Source organism: Rhinichthys klamathensis, unplaced genomic scaffold, assembly GCF_029890125.1.
Source record: "Rhinichthys klamathensis goyatoka isolate OS25496 unplaced genomic scaffold, OSU_Roscu_1.1 h1tg000114l_1, whole genome shotgun sequence".
NCBI classification, from domain to species: domain Eukaryota; kingdom Metazoa; phylum Chordata; class Actinopteri; order Cypriniformes; family Leuciscidae; genus Rhinichthys; species Rhinichthys klamathensis.
The window spans coordinates 545,562-569,360 of NW_026606651.1; the positions used below are offsets into that span (position 1 = coordinate 545,562).

Consider the following 23,799-nt stretch of genomic DNA (forward strand, 5'->3'; position numbering starts at 1 on the left):
CTTGACTGGGCTGTGTCATTTGTAAAAAAGTGGGAACACTGGATCCGGAAAAAACTGCAGGTGTGAAACTGGCAAAAGAATGGATCTAAGATCTAATGGATTTAAGAAAAAAATTATTTTTTTATGGGTTAATTTAATAGTCCGATGGATATTTGCCGCTTGTGAAAACGATTGTTGCAGTTTTTTTTTTTTTTTTTTTTTTGCACCCATGCACTGCATTTTCTGAAATTAAAATAAACATTTCCCTGATACACACACAGCGTTGTTAAGGTTTTTTTAGTCAGAGAAGCTACTTAGGCAGTGTACATTATTATTTTTTTCGTTACCTCCAACCACTTTTTTTTGAGTCGCCGGATCCACCCCCCCTCTGCGCTCCAGGACATCCCACTTTACAAATTAAGCACTATGCCCCTTGCTTTTGCAACTAATGTAGCATTTTTAGGACGGTGATGCTGGGAATTATGCACGATATTGATGAGTCTGATCTGCTCATTTCCAGTGTTACCTGTTCAAGCGGGCTTAGTGTGTCAACCAAATTGCCCACAAGAGTCCACTGATCTGCTGTTAAGATTGATATCTTTCCATGTTCCCCTGCATATACAGTAAGTGCCCCAGCATGCTCTCCAACATGTGAAGAGTGGAGTTCCAGCGTGTTGGCACCGACTGGATTATTCTGTGCTGGGGGAGGTCAAGTTCTTTTTGAATGTCCTTCAAACACTGTTTGGCCAGTATCGAATGGTTAAAATGGGTAGCAGAAGACTTTAATTTTGCAACAATGTCCATCACTGCTCGCTGACTGTTGATCCCGTCATTTACCACCAGTTGAAGTGTGTGAGCACTGCAGCTGAGATCGGGTACTTCGGTGAGCCTCATCCCTTTAATCATATTGGAGCCGCTATCTCGAAGCATAAGCACAAATCTCTCTGTGTCGATGTCCCAATGCCTCAGCAGACTGAGGAACACCTCGCTGATATATTCACCTGTGTGAGAGCCATGCATGGCTTTGACATTGAGGACCATTTGTTTCCTTTCCCAGTCACTGTCAATGAAATGACAGGTCAGACTCATTAGGGATTCTGTCACCAGACCAACATTCCATTGTAAATGCCAAATAGGGGCCTGAATTTTCTAACCTGACCAGCTCCTTGATTTTGTTTTCTAGTTTTGTGTGAACATCTTCAAAGAGGTCAGTGCGATAGTACTTTTCTTTTTTGAGGGAGTATCTGGGCTCCAGCAATGCCACCAACCTTTCAAAACCAACACCAGAGACAACTGTAAATGGATGATTGTCTGTGGCAATCATCTCAACTATGGTAAGATCAACTTTTTTGGACCTGGTGTCAGAATTACCCTATTTCCTTTGAGCATTGGACATCTGCACAAGATTAGGCTGTGTTAAACTTGCTGCAGAAATAGAAGCTGCTGCTCGATCATCCTTTTTTTTTTTTTTTTTTGTGCTTCATTATAGGCCTCAAGGTGGTGGTGTTTCAAGTGGCTCCACATATTTGAAGTATTTTTCGTCTTTGCCTTTTCAGCTTCCAATGCTCACCAATATATTGTAGATATTGCAGTGAGCCTTACCTGGAGTAGGCTGCTTAAAATGCTGCCACACTGGATTTGTTTTCGGAATCTGCTCTGCCATTTCTTTAAAAAGAATAAACAAAAACACAGATCAGTGTCACTTCTGCAATCATCTTACATTCATATCACCCAAATTATGTGTGCAATGTGCATCAAATGAATGGGTGCACTGCATATGGTTAACAGACGCACACACACACACACAAACTTGGTTTGGTAGCTGACGCTGACTGAAAAACTCAACCACCATTGAACTGGATTGATAATAATAACGTCAGCAAACGGCTCTAAACACAAGTAAGGCATACACGGTACACTTATGTCTGGTACATGATAAACGTTAACACAAATTAATATTCAACTACGTATAAAACATCGCTCATCATTAAAGCTCTTCTGGTTTGGAAGTTTAAAATTTACAGTTGTCTTGAAGAGCAGGCTTCCAGCACTCTGCTAGTGGGGGAGGGGCAGTGCATGGTCTGCACGTGAACTGCAGGTCTCCAGCAACACAGAGCTGCCTGTGGACGCCTGTCTGTAAATAATGCCGGGGAAAAACTATCGGCGAACGCACCAGCCGCGTATCGGCCAATGCCAATACACGTAAAAAACGCAAATATCGGCCGGCCGATATATCGGTCGATCACTACTGGTGGGGTAAAAAAAAAAAGTTAGTTGATTTTAATTAGCCTACTTTAATTGCCGAAATGGAACAAATAAAATGTAGGCCTAGTGTATTATCAACAAACATATGAGAGTTGGTTTTTATTATTGTTAACTTTAAACTTGAAAAGCGTGTACTCTGCTAATTAGTTGGAATTCATAAAACAACAGATGTATTAATACGTTTTAGATATTAGACATTATATTAATTTACCACCACACAAACGTTTGACCATGCAAAAGCACTGGTGTTGCCATATTTGTGACTCCATGGCAACTGGTGAATGAAACAAAATACTTACAAAATGCAAAAAATGAATTACGTAAGACACAACTCTTTCCTTCCATTAATGTGGAAGTAATTGGTGGTATGCGAATGGCTCTGTCCAACATATGAGGCGGCGTTAGTCAACCCATGAATCCAATTTTTATTCCATTATAGTTTTAGTTTTTCCTTGAACTAATGTCAAGCTGCGCATGACCATTGGTGAAAAGTGTGTTCACTTTTAAAGGATATGTTCCGAAACTGAATATTTACTCATCGTCATTCTTTAAACACAAAAGGAGATGTTTTGAAAAATATTCTGTTCACTCTTTGTCATGCAGTTTCATTGAATTGGGGACTGGAGCTTTTAGAAACATAAAAAGCAGGGGTCAGACAGATTTCAAAACATGTTGAAATTTGCACAATTAAAACATGAAAAGAAGACGAGCTTCAGTGTTTGATTTAAAAAAAGCCTTCAATTTCAGCCTTTGATTAAGTTGGATTGAGTAATATTATTCTTTCAAGCATGTTTACTGATCTTGTAATGGATGTGCACATGGAGATTGCTTTGAGTGTCTTATCCTTACCCTCTAAAAGCAATATATGGGGCATCATAACAAAAGAACACCTGAAGCTTCTGTTTGTGCAGAATGAAACTCTGATCTCAAATGACTTAGTGTAAAGTCATAGGCCCTATATCTAATAAATTCCAGCCTAAGAAATAAATAACTTCCATTTGGCTAGTTGAGATCAAAGAGGAACCTGAAATTTATGCACAAAGACATCCACATTAAAACCTGTCAGTGAACTTGGGTTCCCTTTCGTTGTCACTCCGAGTTCCGTCGGATGACGACGAATGGGGGGTTTCGCTTAGAAGCCAATCAACTTCAAGTACTTCAAAACGAGCCAATGGCAAAGAAATGCCATGGGTCTGCGGAATTTGCATAGCGTAACTCCGCCTCACCTCGTGAGTATATAAGGAGAACGCTGGCAGCAAACCGGCATGTTTTCGCTTTGGAGCCAAGTTAATCCTTCGTTCCACAGCCATCTCTGTACTGTCAGTTCTTCAGACGAGCGAGATTCTCTGGTGTTGGTGTGACGGCGATCTCCGGCGAGGACGCGCTTCCTGCTTTTCTGTCCGTGATTCGACAGCGAGTGTGTTTCTCCCCGGGCGCTTCAACACAGTCAGAGTTTCTTTTCTCACAAAAGAGCTTGCACGCGGCACGTCTTTTTAAAGATGCCTCGCCCGTGCACTTCTGGTTGCGGTAGACTCGTTGATGACTCTGATGGGCACGAGTGGTGCGTAGTGTGTTTGGGCATTAATCACGCTAGAGCAGCACTCGTGGATGACTCATGTTCTCTCTGTGGGAACATGACCATCGCAGCATTACGATCAAGACTCGGTGATCTCGCAAGAGTGAGGGTCCCCTCATCCACACCCCGATCTACTGACTCTAGAAATAGAGCTAGTACTTCGGCTGGTGGCCAGGGTGATCTGAGGATGACGGTTTGGAACAAAGCGCCGACTATCAGTCCGTGCCCAGCCGCATCCTCTCCAGTGCTGCAACCCGTGAGTGTTCGGGGGATTCCGGCGGGATCATCTTCGGGTGTCCCGCAGGTTTCCTTTGACGCTCCAGAGGATGACGCGATGTCTATCGCAGCATCACAAGGTGGGTCTGAGTCTTCTGGAAGTGAAGACTCATCACAGCTGCCACCTTCGGGTGTGAATACAGTTGTGCTAGAGTCTGATCCAGAGATGACGGCCATGCTGTCTCGAGCCGCCGCGAGCATCGGGTTAGAGTGGAACCCTCCGCCCTGCCCCGAGCGCTCGCGGCTGGATGACTGGTATTTGGGTCAGGCTGCGGACCCCCGTCCGCGTCAGGCCCCGATACCTTTCTTCCCGGACGTGCATGATGAGATCTCGAAGTCCTGGAAGACTCCCATGTCTTCCCGTGACCGCTCGCTGATTTCATCCGCCTTTCCTCCCCTCGATGAGGCCGCTGCCCGTGGGTACACTGGGCTCCCCCCGGTTGAACGCTCTGTTGCGATGCAACTGTGTCCTCAGAGCGCTTCTTCTCGTGGTGAGCCTAAGCACCCATCCAAAGCCTGTATGTACTCGTCTGCGTTAGTGGCGAAGTCCTACAGAGCTGCGGGGCAGGCAGCCGCCTCTTTGCATGCCATGGCCATTCTGCAGGTCTACCAGGCCCGGATGCTCAGGGACATGCACGAGGGCAGGACAGGCCCGGGGCTCTTCAATGAGCTGCGCGCCGCCACCGACCTTGCTCTCCGAGCGACGAAGGTGACCGCACGCTCCCTGGGTCTGGTGATGTCCACAGCCGTGGTCCAGGAGAGACACCTCTGGCTTAATCTTGCTGATGTGGAGGATGCCGAGCGGTCCCGGCTGCTCGACACCCCCATATCGCAAGATGGCCTTTTCGGCGGTGCAGTCGAGGATTTTGCCCAACAGTTCTCGACTGCCCAGAAACAGACTGAGGCTATTAAGCACATTCTGCCCCGACGGCCCGCTGCTGCCTCCACTCAGCCGACCGGGCAGAATACTCAGTCTGTTTCCCGCCGAGGGCGCCCTCCTACGGCTCCCACCCCTCCCGCCCGGCCCAAGCAGCAGCCTTCACCCGGGCCCGGTCGCGAAAGGAGGCCGTAGGAAGGCGCCCCAGCCCTCTCCAGTCCCGCCCCCCGCTAAATGCCGGGTCAAGCGGCGCTCCTGAGACGGGCTGCTCAGGGATGATGTACACTTCTCAGGAGGTGGTAGCAGGACCACTCCTTCCCCCGGTGGAGGGCCGGGGGAGAATCTTGAGAGAAGTGACACATTCATCTCTGAGCACACAGAGTTCTCGGACGACACGGTGCGCCGCCCCCGGGCCGTGCACCCCTCGTCCTCCTCTGTCCCAGAGCCGGATGACAGTGCGCGCCGTCCACGGACCGTACCACTCTCATCCTCCTCTGTCGCCAGACCCCTGGCAGAGCAGACCCCCGTGGAACGTTCGTCCTTCCCTGGTCTGCTCTATCAGGACGCGGTCTATGACTGTACCCCCACACCGGGCCGCTATGCCGTCCACGTCTGGGTCAGCCATACCGCCTCGCTGCTCCACCGACGGGAAGTCTGTGGTTCGGATGACCCCGCTGGTACAGTCCTTGGGAGCCTGGCTAGAGCTTCCCAACCTGTCCCGCTGGGTCGCACGAACGATCAGGCTCGGCTACGCGATTCAGTTCGCGCGGTCTCCTCCCCGCTTCAGGGGAGTCCGCTCCACTTTGGTCGGTGGCAATGCCCCTATCATGAGAGCGGAGGTTGCTACCCTGCTGGCGAAGGGTGCGATCGAGACTGTCCCTCCAGCCGAAATGAAGACCGGCTTCTACAGCCCGTATTTCATTGTCCCGAAGAAAACCGGTGGGTTACGGCCAATCCTGGACCTGCGCGTTCTGAACCGCTCCCTTCACAGGCTGCCGTTCAAGATGCTCACCGCCAAACGCGTTTTCGAATGTGTGCGGCACCAGGATTGGTTTGCAGCGATCGACCTGAAGGACGCCTACTTTCATGTCTCCATCCTCCCTCGACACAGACCGTTCCTGCGGTTTGCTTTCGAGGGGCAGGCATATCAGTACGCAGTTCTCCCATTCGGGCTAGCCCTGTCTCCTCGCGTCTTCACGAAGGTCGTCGAGGCAGCCCTTGTTCCCCTCCGGGAACACGGGGTTCGCATTCTGAACTACCTCGACGACTGGCTAATCCTAGCTCACTCTCGAGATCAGCTTTGCGAACACAGGGATTTGGTGCTCCGCCATGTAGCCCGTCTGGGCCTTCGGGTCAACTGGGAGAAGAGCAAACTTTGCCCCGTGCAGAGGATCTCTTTTCTCGGTATGGAGATCGACTCGGTCGCCATGTCCGCGCAGCTTACGAGCGAGCGCGCGCAGTCACTGCTGACTTGCCTGAGGCAGTTCGAGGGCAAGAGTGCGGTTCCACTGAAACTTTTTCAGAGGCTCCTGGGGCATATGGCATCCGCAGCCGTGGCAACGCCGCTCGGATTACTCCATATGAGACCGCTTCAGCTTTGGCTTCGCGACCGAGTCCCGAGGTGGGCATGGCAACAGGGCACGCTCCGAGTACCAGTTACTCCGACCTGCCGTCAGACCTTCACCCCGTGGGGGAACCTCAGCTTTCTACGGGCAGGAGTGCCTCTGGAACGAGCTTCCCGGCATGTTGTTGTAACGACAGATGCCTCCACCACGGGCTGGGGTGCCATGTGCAATGGACGTGCTGCCGCGGGCTCCTGGACAGGACCCCACCGCCTATGGCACATCAATTGCCTCGAGTTGCTGGCTGTACAGCTCGCCCTGCGCCGCTTCCGAGCCGTGCTCTCGGGCCAGCATGTACTAGTCCGATCAGACAATACCGCGACTGTAGCGTACATCAACCGTCAAGGTGGTCTGCGCTCTCGCCGTATGTCGCAACTCGCCCGCCACCTCCTATTTTGGAGTCAGAAGCATCTGAGGTCGCTTCGTGCCATCTATATTCCAGGAGCTCTGAACTGTGCAGCCGACGAGCTCTCACGGTTTCAGCCCCTCCCGGGAGATTGGCGACTCCATCCCCAGTCGGTTCAGCTGATTTGGGACCAGTTCGGGGACGCACAGATAGATCTGTTTGCCTCTCACGACTCGACCCATTGCGCCCAGTATTATTCCCTGACCGAGGGCACGCTCGGCACGGATGCTCTGGCGCACAGCTGGCCGCGGGGCCGCAAATATGCGTTTCCCCCAGTGAGCCTTCTTGCGCAACTCCTGCGCAAGGTCAGGGAGGACGAGGAGCAGGTCACTCTGGTCGCGCCGTACTGGCCCACCCGGACCTGGTTCTCCGAACTTGTACTCCTCGCGACAGCACCTCCTTGGCCGATTCCTCTGAGGAAGGACCTCCTTTCTCAGGGACGGGGCACCCTATGGCACCCTCGTCCCGATCTGTGGAACCTCCACGTGTGGCTCCTGGACGGGACGAGGCAGGTTTGAGTACCCTGCCACCAGCGGTGGCGGCTACCATCACTTCCGCTAGAGCGTCGTCCACGAGACACCTCTATGCGTTGAAGTGGAACCTCTTCGTCAGCTGGTGCTCTTCTCACCGAGAAGACCCCCGGAGATGTTCGATCAACGTCGTGCTTTCCTTCCTTCAAGAGGGGTTGGAGCGAAGGCTGTCTCCCTCCACCCTCAAGGTCTATGTCGCCGCTATTGCCGCACAGCATGATCTTATAGAAGGTAAGTCGGTGGGGAAGCACGACCTGATCGTCAGGTTCCTGAGAGGAGCGAGGAGACTGAATCCTCCTCGCCCTCCTCTCGTACCCTCTTGGGACCTCGCAGTGGTCCTAACTGCCCTGCGTTGTGCTCCCCTTGAGCCTTTGCAGTCGGTCGAGCTAACTTCCTATCTATGAAGACGGCGCTTCTGACTGCATTGGCCTCCATCAAGAGGGTAGGGGACCTGCACGCATTCTCCGTTGACGAAGCGTGCCTGGAATTCGGGCCGGCGTACTCTCACGTGATCCTGAGACCCCGGCCTGGATATGTGCCCAAGGTTCCTACCACTCCCTTCCGGGACCAGGTGGTGAACCTGCAAGCGCTGCCCCCGGAGGAGGCAGACCCAGCCTTGGCACTGCTCTGTCCAGTACGTGCTCTTCGCATCTATGTAGACAGAACGCAGTGTTTCAGGACCTCAGACCAGCTCTTTGTCTGTTATGGTGGGAAGCTGAAGGGAAAGGCTCTCTCCAAGCAAAGGTTGTCTCACTGGTTAGTGGACGCCATTGCTTTGGCATACCAGCAGCAAGGTCGACCGTGCCCCCCTGGTGTGACTGCCCACTCCACCCGGAGTGTGGCGTCCTCTTGGGCTCTAGCGCATGGCGCCTCGCTAACAGACATCTGCAGAGCTGCAGGCTGGGCGACACCCAACACATTCGCCAGATTCTACAATCTCCGAGTGGAGCCTGTGTCCTCTCATGTACTCGCTTCAACCAGCTAGTACCGGACCCGCTCAGGTGTCTTCGCTTGCTCGCCATTCCACTCCACGGACTGGATACGTGCGATTATTCTCCTCAGGTGAGCTTCTCCGAAAGCCCTGAGTTCCTCCAGCACTCCTGACGTCGGCGCCAGTGTCTCTTGCCTGCGCGTCGGCTAGGTGCCTCCCGTGTGCATGGTACCTCCCTGAGCTACCCCCACATGTGTATTCCCACTGTAAGCCTCTCTGAGCATGTGTCTTTCCCTTGGCAAGCCACCTTGCCACCCCTGGGGTTGAAATATTCCACCTGCGGCTGGACACCCCAGTGATTCCCCATATGCATCCCTCGGGTCATATGTGTATTTTTAAGTCCCCCCCTCTGGGTTGGCAGTAATTGCATACTTCCCTAAAAGATCTGGGATATGCTCCCCAGTGTACCTTGGTATTCCTGTGTTAAATAGGAGTCCTTCGTCCGTGCTAGTCTCACGACAGGGATCTCAGATTTACGCAGGGCACTGGAAGACAGCTGAGAAGGTGGCGTGATTAGACTGGTATCCCCATTCGTCGTCATCCGACGGAACTCGGAGTGACAACGAAAGGGAACGTCTCGGTTACGGATGTAACCCTCGTTCCCTGAGTAGGGAACGGAGACGTTCCGTCTTCCTGCCACTTTCCGCTGTACCGCGGGGATCGCCTGAACTCAGGTTGGCTCCTCAGCGAAGAAACATGCCGGTTTGCTGCCAGCGTTCTCCTTATATACTCACGAGGTGAGGCGGAGTTACGCTATGCAAATTCCGCAGACCCATGGCATTTCTTTGCCATTGGCTCGTTTTGAAGTACTTGAAGTTGATTGGCTTCTAAGCGAAACCCCCCATTCGTCGTCATCCGACGGAACGTCTCCGTTCCCTACTCAGGGAACGAGGGTTACATCCGTAACCGAGACGATTTTTCTACTAAGAACATGTTGTTGCAGCAAAATGTATCAATTTCTGATAACAGAGATTACTTTCACAAACTCGTGTGTTTTTCCTTTACATCCTATTGCGACTGAAAGCAATGGATTCAAAGTGTCCTCTGTCTAGTTTGAATGAGAAAATAATCAACAGTACAAAAATATAACAAGAAATTTTATGACATACACTAGCTGAAGTACACTGAACTAAAGGCTGCACAGAAAAAGCTACAAACAAAACTACATTTAATGTCGGGATGAAACGTTTTTCTTCCTCTCATTTATGTGTAAAGACCACACGTACTGACTGGATGCTTTCTGCAATAGAAAAAAATATATATTCTAGGGATAGTTCACCCAAAATGACATTTGTCATATTGTTCCAAACCTGTATGACATTCTTATGTGAAACACAAAAAGCGATTTTTTGAATCTTATGGACTTTCGGCCTCAAATATCATTCACTTTCATTGTGTGAAATTGTATGCAGTGTTGGAGAAAGAAGCTGATGTTCTCTAAGATCCTGATGGCAGGACTGTCGTCTTTGATGGATTTGTTTTTTAGGTAGTGAATGAATCTATAGCCTACTGCAGTGTGGTTCATATTATACCAGTCTACCATTTAGATCCCTTTACAATTAAACCAGTGTCGATTACTTTTGACTCTAACAACCTATATTATTAACAATATTTTGTTATTTTATATTTTGTTATCCCTCTGATGCACATCTCAATAAATATTATTCAGGAATGATTTATCTTAAGTCTTCTCAGACTTTTAGTTGTAAAATAGCTTCATTACTGAATCGCTACATTATATTTCTCAGCAACGTGTCACGTTTTCAGTTTGTGTGTGGACTTTCTGTTTGTATCTTTTGATCAGATCTTGTGTTCATTTGTTCTGTTTCCCGCCACTCCTTTGTTTCTATGGTTACTGTTATTATGAGTTCATTTGTCCCAGCTGTGTCTGATTAATTATCTCGTTTCTGTTTGCTATTTAAGATGCACCCTTGCTTTCAATCTTTGTTGGGTCTCTGTTGCGTTAATGTGTGTTTTGTCGCATTGCATATGGTTAACAGACGCACACACACAAACTTGGTTTGGTAGCTGACGCTGACTGAAAAACTCAACCACCATTTAACTGCATTGATAATAATAACGTCAGCAAACGGCTCTAAACACAAGTAAGGCATACACGGTACACTTATGTCTGGTACATGATAAACGTTAACACAAATTAATATTCAACTACGTATAAAACATCGCTCATCATTAAAGCTCTTCTGGTTTGGAAGTTTAAAATTTACAGTTGTCTTGAAGAGCAGGCTTCCAGCACTCTGCTAGTGGGGGAGGGGCAGTGCATGGTCTGCACGTGAACTGCAGGTCTCCAGCAACACAGAGCTGCCTGTGGACGCCTGTCTGTAAATAATGCCGGGGAAAAACTATCGGCGAACGCACCAGCCGCGTATCGGCCAATGCCAATACACGTAAAAAACGCAAATATCGGCCGGCCGATATATCGGTCGATCACTACTGGTGGGGTAAAAAAAAAAAGTTAGTTGATTTTAATTAGCCTACTTTAATTGCCGAAATGGAACAAATAAAATGTAGGCCTAGTGTATTATCAACAAACATATGAGAGTTGGTTTTTATTATTGTTAACTTTAAACTTGAAAAGCGTGTACTCTGCTAATTAGTTGGAATTCATAAAACAACAGATGTATTAATACGTTTTAGATATTAGACATTATATTAATTTACCACCACACAAACGTTTGACCATGCAAAAGCACTGGTGTTGCCATATTTGTGACTCCATGGCAACTGGTGAATGAAACAAAATACTTACAAAATGCAAAAAATGAATTACGTAAGACACAACTCTTTCCTTCCATTAATGTGGAAGTAATTGGTGGTATGCGAATGGCTCTGTCCAACATATGAGGCGGCGTTAGTCAACCCATGAATCCAATTTTTATTCCATTATAGTTTTAGTTTTTCCTTGAACTAATGTCAAGCTGCGCATGACCATTGGTGAAAAGTGTGTTCACTTTTAAAGGATATGTTCCGAAACTGAATATTTACTCATCGTCATTCTTTAAACACAAAAGGAGATGTTTTGAAAAATATTCTGTTCACTCTTTGTCATGCAGTTTCATTGAATTGGGGACTGGAGCTTTTAGAAACATAAAAAGCAGGGGTCAGACAGATTTCAAAACATGTTGAAATTTGCACAATTAAAACATGAAAAGAAGACGAGCTTCAGTGTTTGATTTAAAAAAAGCCTTCAATTTCAGCCTTTGATTAAGTTGGATTGAGTAATATTATTCTTTCAAGCATGTTTACTGATCTTGTAATGGATGTGCACATGGAGATTGCTTTGAGTGTCTTATCCTTACCCTCTAAAAGCAATATATGGGGCATCATAACAAAAGAACACCTGAAGCTTCTGTTTGTGCAGAATGAAACTCTGATCTCAAATGACTTAGTGTAAAGTCATAGGCCCTATATCTAATAAATTCCAGCCTAAGAAATAAATAACTTCCATTTGGCTAGTTGAGATCAAAGAGGAACCTGAAATTTATGCACAAAGACATCCACATTAAAACCTGTCAGTGAACTTGGGATTTTTCTACTAAGAACATGTTGTTGCAGCAAAATGTATCAATTTCTGATAACAGAGATTACTTTCACAAACTCGTGTGTTTTTCCTTTACATCCTATTGCGACTGAAAGCAATGGATTCAAAGTGTCCTCTGTCTAGTTTGAATGAGAAAATAATCAACAGTACAAAAATATAACAAGAAATTTTATGACATACACTAGCTGAAGTACACTGAACTAAAGGCTGCACAGAAAAAGCTACAAACAAAACTACATTTAATGTCGGGATGAAACGTTTTTCTTCCTCTCATTTATGTGTAAAGACCACACGTACTGACTGGATGCTTTCTGCAATAGAAAAAAATATATATTCTAGGGATAGTTCACCCAAAATGACATTTGTCATATTGTTCCAAACCTGTATGACATTCTTATGTGAAACACAAAAAGCGATTTTTTGAATCTTATGGACTTTCGGCCTCAAATATCATTCACTTTCATTGTGTGAAATTGTATGCAGTGTTGGAGAAAGAAGCTGATGTTCTCTAAGATCCTGATGGCAGGACTGTCGTCTTTGATGGATTTGTTTTTTAGGTAGTGAATGAATCTATAGCCTACTGCAGTGTGGTTCATATTATACCAGTCTACCATTTAGATCCCTTTACAATTAAACCAGTGTCGATTACTTTTGACTCTAACAACCTATATTATTAACAATATTTTGTTATTTTATATTTTGTTATCCCTCTGATGCACATCTCAATAAATATTATTCAGGAATGATTTATCTTAAGTCTTCTCAGACTTTTAGTTGTAAAATAGCTTCATTACTGAATCGCTACATTATATTTCTCAGCAACGTGTCACGTTTTCAGTTTGTGTGTGGACTTTCTGTTTGTATCTTTTGATCAGATCTTGTGTTCATTTGTTCTGTTTCCCGCCACTCCTTTGTTTCTATGGTTACTGTTATTATGAGTTCATTTGTCCCAGCTGTGTCTGATTAATTATCTCGTTTCTGTTTGCTATTTAAGATGCACCCTTGCTTTCAATCTTTGTTGGGTCTCTGTTGCGTTAATGTGTGTTTTCTGTCAGCTTGTTCCAGAGAGTTATTATTAAAGTTGGAATTTGTATCTTTAATCTGAGTCTTCAGTCTGTTCCTGAGATAACCACAGTGTGACACAACTTTTTTTAAAAAGTAATTAAACTCACAGCTCTTTGATAATGGAGAGAGAGGCGCTGAACAGACACATGTACGCACCTCTCTGCTTCGTGTCGGGCGGTTCTTTAACTCAACGTCATGCATTTAAATTGTTTAATGCACAGCTAGCTGTTGATTTATCCCTTACATATATATATATATATATATATATATATATGACCCAAGTGCCTAGCAGATTACATCAAGGAAAGGGATGTCAGCATAATATGATGTTGGTGGTGCTGAATGCAGTGCCACCGCGAACACCTGTGGTCTTCCTGTAAAACAAGCAAAAAATTATGTAGGAACCATCACCACTCCAAAGAAAGTGAATGCACGGATTTTTGACTTCATAATTGAAAATGTGCAACCCTTCTCATTAGTGAAAAATGCTTCGGTACTTTCCTGTTATCCGGACCCCACGATGGCCTACCCCTAACCCCGCCCCTAAACCTACCCGTCACTGGGGTAGACCAATCAGGGACGATCGCCTACCCCTAACCCCGCCCCTAAACCTACCCGTCACTGGGGTTAAGACCAATCAGGGACGATGGCCTACCCCTAACCCCGCCCATGGTATATGGTGGGGTCCGGATAACAGGAAAGTACCAATGCTTCCTTCCGCAAGCTTATACGGGAAATTAGTGGAGGGAAACCCCCTATATGTGCAGAAAAACTTTGTTGCAGTATTTTGTGAAATCATTTAAAAGCATGAAGGAATCACTGGTTGAAAAGCTTCAGGGCATCGAAACAGTGTACCACAGCAGATACATGGACTTCTCATCATAGAAGTTATCTTGGTATGACCTGTCATTGGATAGAACAGGAAACACTGGAGAGGAAATCAGCTGCCTTGGCATCCACAAGAGTCAGAGGACGTCACAGAGAAGTGCCTTGTCAAAATGTGCTGCCATTTGGAAAGGCCCAATAGCAGCTGAGGTATTAGAGGACATTGCCAATATGAGGTGCATTGTCCCATCTGTGACCCAATGGAGCTCAAAGATCCTGCCATTGAAAAGATAGTGAGTCTCACTGAAGCCCAACTAATTGAAGTGTGTGACCGTCTAAGTGTGGCCAAAATGCACCCTCAATAAACTGCTTTTCTCAAGGAGTACACAGCAGTTCTGAAACCTCTCGCCTATGCAATTGATCTCCTCCAGGGGGAAAGAACTGTTTTCTTTATAATTCCGACCATTCTTGGCCTGAAAGCCAAGCTGACGGAAAAGATCTCCAAGTCCATCGATACTCGGTTCAGAGGGGTACTGGCCTCCCATGATGCAAGAATGGCAGCATCTACCATACCAACTTTTCAGCTGTGGTGGCTTCCTGCTCATGAGAGGGAAAATATGAGAAGGATAAAGGTCTAAGAGGCTGCTCTTCTGGACATTGTGCCTTCTGCTGAACTGACCACTTTTTAAAAATGGACAGATTTCAGGTGACATGGATGACAACATATTCTCTTTTGAGAATACAGAGATGACAAGCACCAAGCAGAAGATGAAATACGGAACTATCTCCAAGATCCATGCAAGACTTTGGATTAATTGAAGCTCTATCCAATCATTAAATCCCTCTTCTTGAAATACAACACCTTCAAGTGCTCCTGTAGAATGACTATATTTAGTCAGGGAGGGCTACTTTCTACTCCACAGCATTCCTGCATGACAGATGAGCACTTTGAGCAGACTCTCGTAAATATTAAAACGTTTAAGAGTAAAAGTTAATATAATGAATAAGCACTTTGAGTATATTCTTATGTTGCATTAAAATTACATTGGTCTTTATTGCAGTTAATTAATATTGAATTTATTTTGATTGGTGCATTTTAATTGATTTTTTTTTCTCTAGAAATGCTGTGGAAAACTGATGTTGTTAAAAATAAAATGCAGAGAAAGACCAAATCCGATGATTGGTAGATATTTAGAAGTGGTAAACATAAAAATAAGACATCAAGTTAATATACTCCTTTGGGTTACATACCTTAGGTTAGACATATCTTAGATTAAGTTACCTAACTTGAGTAATCTAACGAAATACGTTACAAATTACTTTTTGAAGTATGTATTTTGTAAAATGTGGTAAAATACATTTTAAAAGTAACCTTCCAAACTCTAGTGATAAGTTATAAATAAAACTAAAATAACTATCCATCATGTTGAAGAGGAGGTCAGCTGCGTCCTCTGCTGGACACCATTATTATCCATTCAACAATTTCATGCCCTGATCACACGAACAGACAGCCAATCAAACCACAGCATTGTAGGGTGACTATGCAAATATAACTTTTAGTTTCGTTTTTGCTCGAGCATAGAGAGATGGTTTGTGTGTTGTTTCCTCCTAATTCCTGCCAGAGCTGTGTATGTAAATGATTAAAAACCACACACACAACGTGCATATGCTAATGACAACCCATACCAATGTAACCAGTAAACTTGATGGACATTCCTTGTTCACAACAAACCCAATTCAGCAGGCATCACCTCAGGGGAAACCCAGATAATACTAAGTTCTCCCTCTTCGAGTTTTGCAGATTGGCTGCAGCTAGAAGCCAACTCTATGGAATTTGACCCAATTGACGAGACAAGAGCCACAAAGCAAGGGTCAAAGATGTGGCAAAGATTAAAGGGTAGCAATTCGGGGACCAAGCAAACAAACCAAAGCAAACAAAGACATGTCATAGAACCACTAACCAAACCCAAAGCAGTTCATCCCAAAGTACCTACCAAGCCGAAAGCAATCTGTGCCGAACTTTACCTCAGCCAGTGTACCACATTTACAGCATTAACTAAAGAGCAAATGGTTGGCTGGATCAAAGACAATGAACGGTGCTGGAAATGTGCACGCTCCCACATGGCTAAAGACTGTGACCTAAAGAGGCCTTGCCACCTTTGCCAAACCAAATATCTCTCCATACTCCACGACATCAACCAAAGGAAAGGTGAGGTTATCAGTGAGAGCAATAGCCTATACAACTCCACCACAAAAACTCTTTACTTAGACCAGCCTCTCTGCGGTGGGAAAATATTCCTAAAAGTTGTTAAGGTTACCATCCATCACTAGCACAAAGCTTTGAACACATTTGCTGTACTTGATGATGGCTCAGAGCACACCATTTTCCTCGCAACAGCTGCACAACACCTCGGTTTTAAGGTGTTAAAACCGAGGTGTTAAGGTGTTAAACCCCTAACCCTAAACATAACCATCGGTATCCCACTTAAAATATTCAACCTAATTATTTTCAGTATATCAGCCTATAGGTTTAAAGTCCTTATTTTTTAACGCAGGAGTAAGCTATTCTGTGTATGTGCAAGAGTGCCAGCAGTTCGAAGAAAGGAGGTTTTGGTGGAAGACAAATCCGGGAGATGTGACTATTGAGGAAACTAGGGTGGTATAGATGGTGGGAGGAGCCAGGGAGCGACCCAGGTCGCGTTGCTGGAGGAAGGAGTCATGGTGTTGGACGAGCGAAGGCGACGTGAGCTGATGGAGGTGGAGCCCTCGGCAGACAGAGAGCCGATGGACCAGAACGACCGAGGTGGAAGCGGGGTACCGGAGGGCTTAATTTTATGACGGTATTAAATCACGTTTAATTCAAGTTCTTTTTTATTTGTGACCCTGGACCACAAAACCAGTTGTAAGTCGCACGGGTATATTTTTAGCAATAGCCAACAATACATTGTATGGGTCAAAATTATCGATTTTTCTTTTATGCCAAAATCATTAGTATATTCAGTAAAGATCATGTTCCATGAAGATATTTAGTAAATTTCCTACCGTAAATATATATATAAAATATTTTTGTGAGTGGATACAGCAAAATCGCGCAAAAAAAAAAGTCAGACAACACGCCTACAAACTTCGCTCGCTGCTGCCCGCTCTTTGGGAATTACCCACTCAAGTTTGGTATCTATGTCAAGCTTGGATTTCCCGCTTTCGGGTTCATAACTCTCCACAACGCCATTAGAGCAGTAAGCCAATAGAGAGCGTTAAAACAAACCCTTCTTGTGTAAAAAAAAACCCTGTTTTTTTCTTAGCAACGGCCTGCTACAGCGCCTCTCATTGGCTAGGGACTTCTTCACATGCACAGTGTACACAATCTGCAATGGTTACAGTGCAAGCCATGGATTCTGAGATAGCGCGTTTGCTCAATTTAAACTTTAATGACAGCAATAATTTAACAAACAAAGTAAATGATTTTTTCGCAAAAAATTGGGAAGATGATACAGAATGTCCAGAGAGCATGTGAAAAAAAATTGCGAAAAATGGCAATAAGTCAAGTGTAAAATTGTATATGTTCCTGGTGAAATGTGATGCGATCTGGGAAAACCCACCACATGGTGAAATTTGACATAGCCTATTACAGGTTTTGATGATCTGTTTTCCAAATCTTTTTTTATTTCTTTCATTGATTAAAATGAGGGGTTTTTTTCTCCGTGGGTGTTCTTAAAGACCCAGCAGCCATATCACCCTGTAGCCCAAGACGGGTTGCCCACTGTAGCTAAGCAGGGTTGAGCCTGGTTAGTACCTGGATGGGAGACCTCCTGAGAAAAACCAGGTTGCTGCTGGAAGAGGTGTTAGTGAGGCCAGCAGGGGGCGCTCACCCTGTAGTCTGTGTGGGTCCTAACGCCCCAGTGTAGTGGCGGGGACACTATACTGTCAAAGAGCACCGTCCTACGGATGAGACGTTAAACCGAGGTCTTGACTCTCTGTGGTCATTAATAATTCCAATATGAGTAGGGGTATAACCCTGGCATCCTGGCCAAATTTGCCCCTTGGCCTCTGTCCATCATGGCCTCCTAATCATCCCTATACTGATTGGCTAATCACTCTGTCTCCTCTCCACCAATAAGCTGGTGTGTGGTGGGCTTTCTGGCGCAATATGGCTGCCGTCGCATCATCCAGGTGGATGCTGCACATTGGTGGTGGTTGAGGAGATTCCATATGTGAAGCGCTTTGAGGTCCCAGAAAAAGCGCTATATAAAATGTAACTAATTAAATTAAATTAATTAAAGAGAAAGAGTCTTTTCAGCTTGCCACTATAAATCGCAATTTTTCTGCACTAAACTTGTACATTTTCCCAAGATATATTCAGAGAGGTTAGACAAGATGTTATAGAATAATAATTGAATGAAAACCCAATTTTGACAAAAAACTGACATTCGATCTATTTTTAGACCTTACTGAAAACGTACAAGCGCGACATCCGACGAGTTTTCCCAGATCGCATCACAAATATTTTAATGAAATTTTGTGTGTATAAAGGTTTAGTTGTGGTAAATCAATGGTGTAAATTTAATTTATTTTCCTTCATTAGTAATATGCGTAGCTAAGGACTTCATTTGGACAACTTTAAAGGCGATTTTCTCAATCTTTAGATTTTTTTGCGCCATCAGATTCCAGATTTTCAAAAGGTTGTATCTCGGCCAAATACTGTCCTATCCTAACAAACCATACATCAATGGAAAGCTTATTTATTCAGCGTTCAGATGATGTATAAATCTCAATTTAAATAAAATGACCCATAAGACTAGTTTTGTGGTCCAGGGTCACATTTATTCTTACAGAGCCTGATTGATTTAGTTGTCCCTCTAAATGCTAATAAATGCATTAACTATCAAACATGTAACATGTAGTTAAGGCTGCTGTTATTCATGCATGAATCCTTATGACTCCTGTCGTAGTTAAGGATTGCTCTTCATTGGTTCATGATTAGTTCATGTCTTCACTAATCATGAGTTCATGTTGAAGTAACTATTAATTCAGGCATTAGTACATGATTATTCATGTACTGTTATTGTAAAGTGTTACCCTTTTTGCCCTTTGGATGTGCGCATTTTGTTTTGAGTCTTTGTTAATCAATTGGAACTTAAAATTATATGAATGCTTCTGAAGCTCTGTAGAAACACTGCATCCAGATAAAGAAAATAAAAACATTATTGTTGAAGAAAAGGTCAAAGAGTGTGCTTCATCATAATATTTATTTGTAAACAATCAGTTTTGGCCTTTCTAGTGAACTTTTGCTAAATAATTCAGTGACCTCACATGCTGTTCATAATGATAATACATCAGACATTATGGCCCAATTCCTCTCCGTGCAAATTAGGGGCTCATAAATATAATCGAAATGGTGTTGAAGAATATCAAGACGACAAGTTTAAAAACTTGTAATACATTTTTTGTTTGTCTTGACGCAAGTAATCAACTCAGTCATTTTCATGGTGATATCTAAAGGTTAAAATTTTTACCCTATTCACGTGAGAGAAAGAATGAATAGGCTTTGGGTCTTTTTCTAAACTTCCCCCTAATGGGATTCTTCGGGGCTTTTTTTTCCCTTACTCAGGACATTGAGGATACAAAATCAGTTGAGTTTGCTTCTGTTGCAATTTGTTCTACCTTTTTTCATAAAATGACTGCACTATAGGTGTCTTAAGCTGCAGTCCGTAGTTTTTCCTCTTTGTCGCCATCTCTGTTTGAAATCTGCAATTGCAGTTATTCGTGGAATTATCAACTTTACGTGGGTTGTGCCTCGGCACGGCACAGCGTGGATGAATCCAATGTTTTGAATGTGCGGCTGTCAGTCACCGTGCCGGTGTGGATACTTTGTTCTGACCAACTAAGGGAAAAAAAAAAACATTGCCGTAAATCGCGCTGATTAAATCTAACGATCGCTTATCATATCACGTCAAATCGTACAAATTATACTTTCAGTACCACTGGAATTAAAAACATTATTACAAGCTTACCGTTTTGAATCGAGCCAAGGCAAGCAGATAGTTTTGAACACTGGCTGGTGATGTACTTTCTCAAAGATTTATTTTGGATAATTTTTAACCCCAAAAAGTTACGGACTGCATCTTTAACTATGAACTTTCATCAAAAAACAAGTACAATGTACTTATTGTGTTACTTATTGTGTTGAAGTTGTATTACAAATCACGGTGACACTTTATTTTACAGTGTCCTTGCTACACCTGTTACATGTAGTTACTGTAGTAACCATAAATTATGCATAATTACATGTAACATGCAAATATAAAATCTATCAAAACTCTTCGGACAAGACCAGATGGGGAGAGTCAACTGAATCTTAAATAGAATCTGTATTGCAATATCATTTGCAAGGCATGTCAGATTCTGTTAAAAAAGACAGATCAATTCAATTAAGCTATTCAGTCATCATTTTCTCTAATTAGTAGAGCATATTCAGTGCATGCTGTGAGGATCTTTCATTTCTTTGTTCTGAGATAGGACAGAATACTGCTGTCATTTAAACTGTAAGTAATGAGTATGGTTACCTAGTAATTTACAGTGCCCTTGTGGACCATGTGTCCTTAATCACAAAGACAACTCCTCGGTTCTTGCTGAGACATAGATTGATACAGAATACTGAGGATATTTACTTCCTCGCTTCACAGCATGTCTCTCTCGATTGTTTTATTACTTGCAACAAACTCAACAGCTTTGCACCACAGGATGTAACTCCAGCTCCATCAGACTGTTGTGAGGTCCTTAATGGTTGGAGAAATTGAGACCATGTGGGTGGTATCATTCCCATTTTATTCACAGTTGAACAAGAGTTTAATTACAAGAACATAGATGTATGCTCAACATACAGTATGCTCAAAGTCTTTGAAATATTTTTTTTTATGTTGGTCAGTATTAATAACAGTTCTGTGGTTAGATAATTATGTTGTATTGTAATGTTTAATTGTTTTGATCTATGCCCCAAGCTTGTGTGAAACATTGATTAGCATTCCCATTAAAACATCAGTTTAAAACCAATGGCAACAGACAGAACAATTAGTGCTGTAAGTTCATGGATTTAAATTTCATCTTTCCAGTTAACTTTCCCTCAGAATGTTTTCCTTTGCGTTACATATATATTACTGTCTGTATGCGTCTATTCCTGTAAAAAAAAAAAAAAAAGACAAGAAAAGAAAAGAAAGACCTGCACAAGTACAAAGAACAACACATTTTTGTCCATAATTAATACACAAACTATTTCACTCTGATCAATATTGTAGACGTTCATATTTAAAGGGAAAGTCCGACCAAAAAATCCGACCAATAAAATCAAATCGCCCTCATGTCTTTCCAAACCTTTATGGCTTTCTTTCATCTGTGGAACACTAAAGAAGATATTTTGAAGAATGTTTGTAACTAAACAGTTTGGGTTCCCAAACAATATCTTCTTTTGTCTTTCACAGAAAAAAGAAATAAACACAGGTTTGAAAAGACTTGAGGGCGAATAAATGACAGAATTTTCATTTTTGGAAGAATTGTCCCTTTAATGCCTGGCTCACACTACAGGAGTTTTAAAATCCTAACCGATTGTGAAATCTGGTTGCAGCTCACACTTAAGGAGAATCTTTGCAGATTTTCTTTCCTCAAATCTTAAACATGCTCACACTTTTGAAATCACACAAGATTTGAAAATCGCGGCGCATCACACACTACACAATGTTATTAAGATTATCGTGCCAGAGGACGCGCTCACGTGATCTCACGCAGCAGATCGGAAGCAGAAAAGTGGATGTAAACAAAATATCTGTCCTTCATATCAAGTCATATTCGTGAAAAGGTTGCCGTGACCAAGGAAAGAGAATAATAAAAAAAAAAATTTATCCTTTTTCTAGGCTATTTCTAATGAATGGCGTCAGCTCTGGTCAATACAATGAATCAATGCCATTAATCTCTATGAAGTGAAGCATCAGCTTCGCGTTGCCCATGCGCCGCATTGCTGCTCAGCTGAGCCTTGTAAAGTGGAGCTCAAAGTTAAAATTAAATATTAAAATAATTAACAGCTTGTTTCATTACATCTATATTTGAATGAATCCGCATTTTTTTACATTTCCGTTGAATGAACAGTTTAATGACTCACTCAAAGACAGTCCCTTGTCTTCACCTATGGCGTAACAATGTAACTGGACTGAGCGAGTGCCGAGTAAATGGTAAAATATAAGCAGAAAGCCTTTAGTAAAGAGAGATTCGAGGATCGAAACTAACTGTTATATAACAATGGCCTAAAAAGCTTATTGTAAGGTTTATGTTCTGTTATTATATTATGTGGGACCTTATTTGACATTATCTTCGGTTTACTATACTTCGTTTCAATGGGCTTTTTAATTTCGGTTTCATTACTGAACATGTACTCGTCTTCGTGCCTGCTGACCACAGCGTAACACTTATTTATTTAGCAATAAATAAATGAAGATAATTCCGCATATCACGCTGTTGAGTTACTCGAAATTACAACAATGGAAATTCCTTCACCACGACAGCCCTACTTGTTTCTTATTGGCTAGACAGTGACGTACCGGTAATCACAATCTTGCTCATCCCAATAAATATCAAACATGTTTGATATGATCGGGGCGAGCCCGATTTGTGTGAGAGCAGATCGGGAGGTGCAAGATTCGATCTGTGAACGCTTCACATTACCAGATAATCTGTGCCGAACATCGGAACCGATCGAGGTCCTCGACAAAATTTTTTCTCCGATTCTCGGGAGGGGTAAATCGGGCATAAATCGGCCTAAAACTCCTGTAGTGTGAGTGAGGCTTAAGACTGCACTCTTTTGATATTCCTTAAGCATTCTAGCCAGAGGTTTGTTCTTAACCCTTTATCCTATTCAACTTCTGAAATTATTTCAGCCCAAACTGCTGAACATACAGACAATATTTAAAGGTAGGGTTAACCAGCATATGTTGTCTTTGGGGTGCTCATATGATCCAAAAAAGGCCACAACAAAACTTGTGTATGCGTTACATATGTTTCTTAGTGTGTGTTCGTAGTTATTTTAGACAAATTTCCAAATACATTTTTATAAATCATTTAATAAAGAAGAACGCATGTTGCTGGTTACTGGTATACAGTACAATTCAAAGTGTTAAACAAACACTTTCATATGGTCCCAATCTATAGAGAGTAAAAGTAACATGAAATCAATGTTGCAGTTAGTGAAATAAAGTGTAGATTCACTCTACAATTGATGATTGAACATGCAGTTAACAAACAGAATCACAGAAGATAAAAAGGAGACAAAAAAAGGATTCAGACAGCTAGCCTACTCACACCCGCAAGACCATGCTGGTGAACTAGCTCCACCAGCTCCTGTTTGCTTGAGAACAGAGATGTTCACAAGTCATTTTTTGGAAGTCCAAGTCAAGTCTCGTCAATGCATTTTATGATATGTGAGTGTGCGCGGCGTGCACATAGGCATAGCGCATGCACGTTGCAGAGTATGGCAAAGGGCAGGGGACACGGCATGCAGCTCATCATACGATTTCCCAACGTATATGCGCCAATAAAAGAAAATAGAAATACGTTAATGATTTTAGATTTAAAAAGCAATAATTGCATGAAAACAGGTTGTTGACGAGTCTTTAAGCTCAAGTCTGAAGTAATTTGTGTCGAGTCGCAAGTCAAGTCTGAAGTCTTTTGGGTCGAGTCTCAAGGTCAAGTCTGAAGTCAGCTGTTTGTGCGACTTAAGTGCGACTCAAGTCCGAGTCTCAGACTCGAGTCCCCATCTCTGCTTGAGAACAGTATGGATATGCT

General features: G+C 43.6%; 1 pseudogene; it reads right to left on the bottom strand.

Moving 5' to 3' along the window:
• Positions 1–424: 424 nt before the first annotated feature.
• On the bottom strand, positions 425–7,966 carry LOC130088062 (zinc finger BED domain-containing protein 4-like; annotated as a pseudogene).
• Between the last annotated feature and the right edge of the window lie 15,833 nt (positions 7,967–23,799).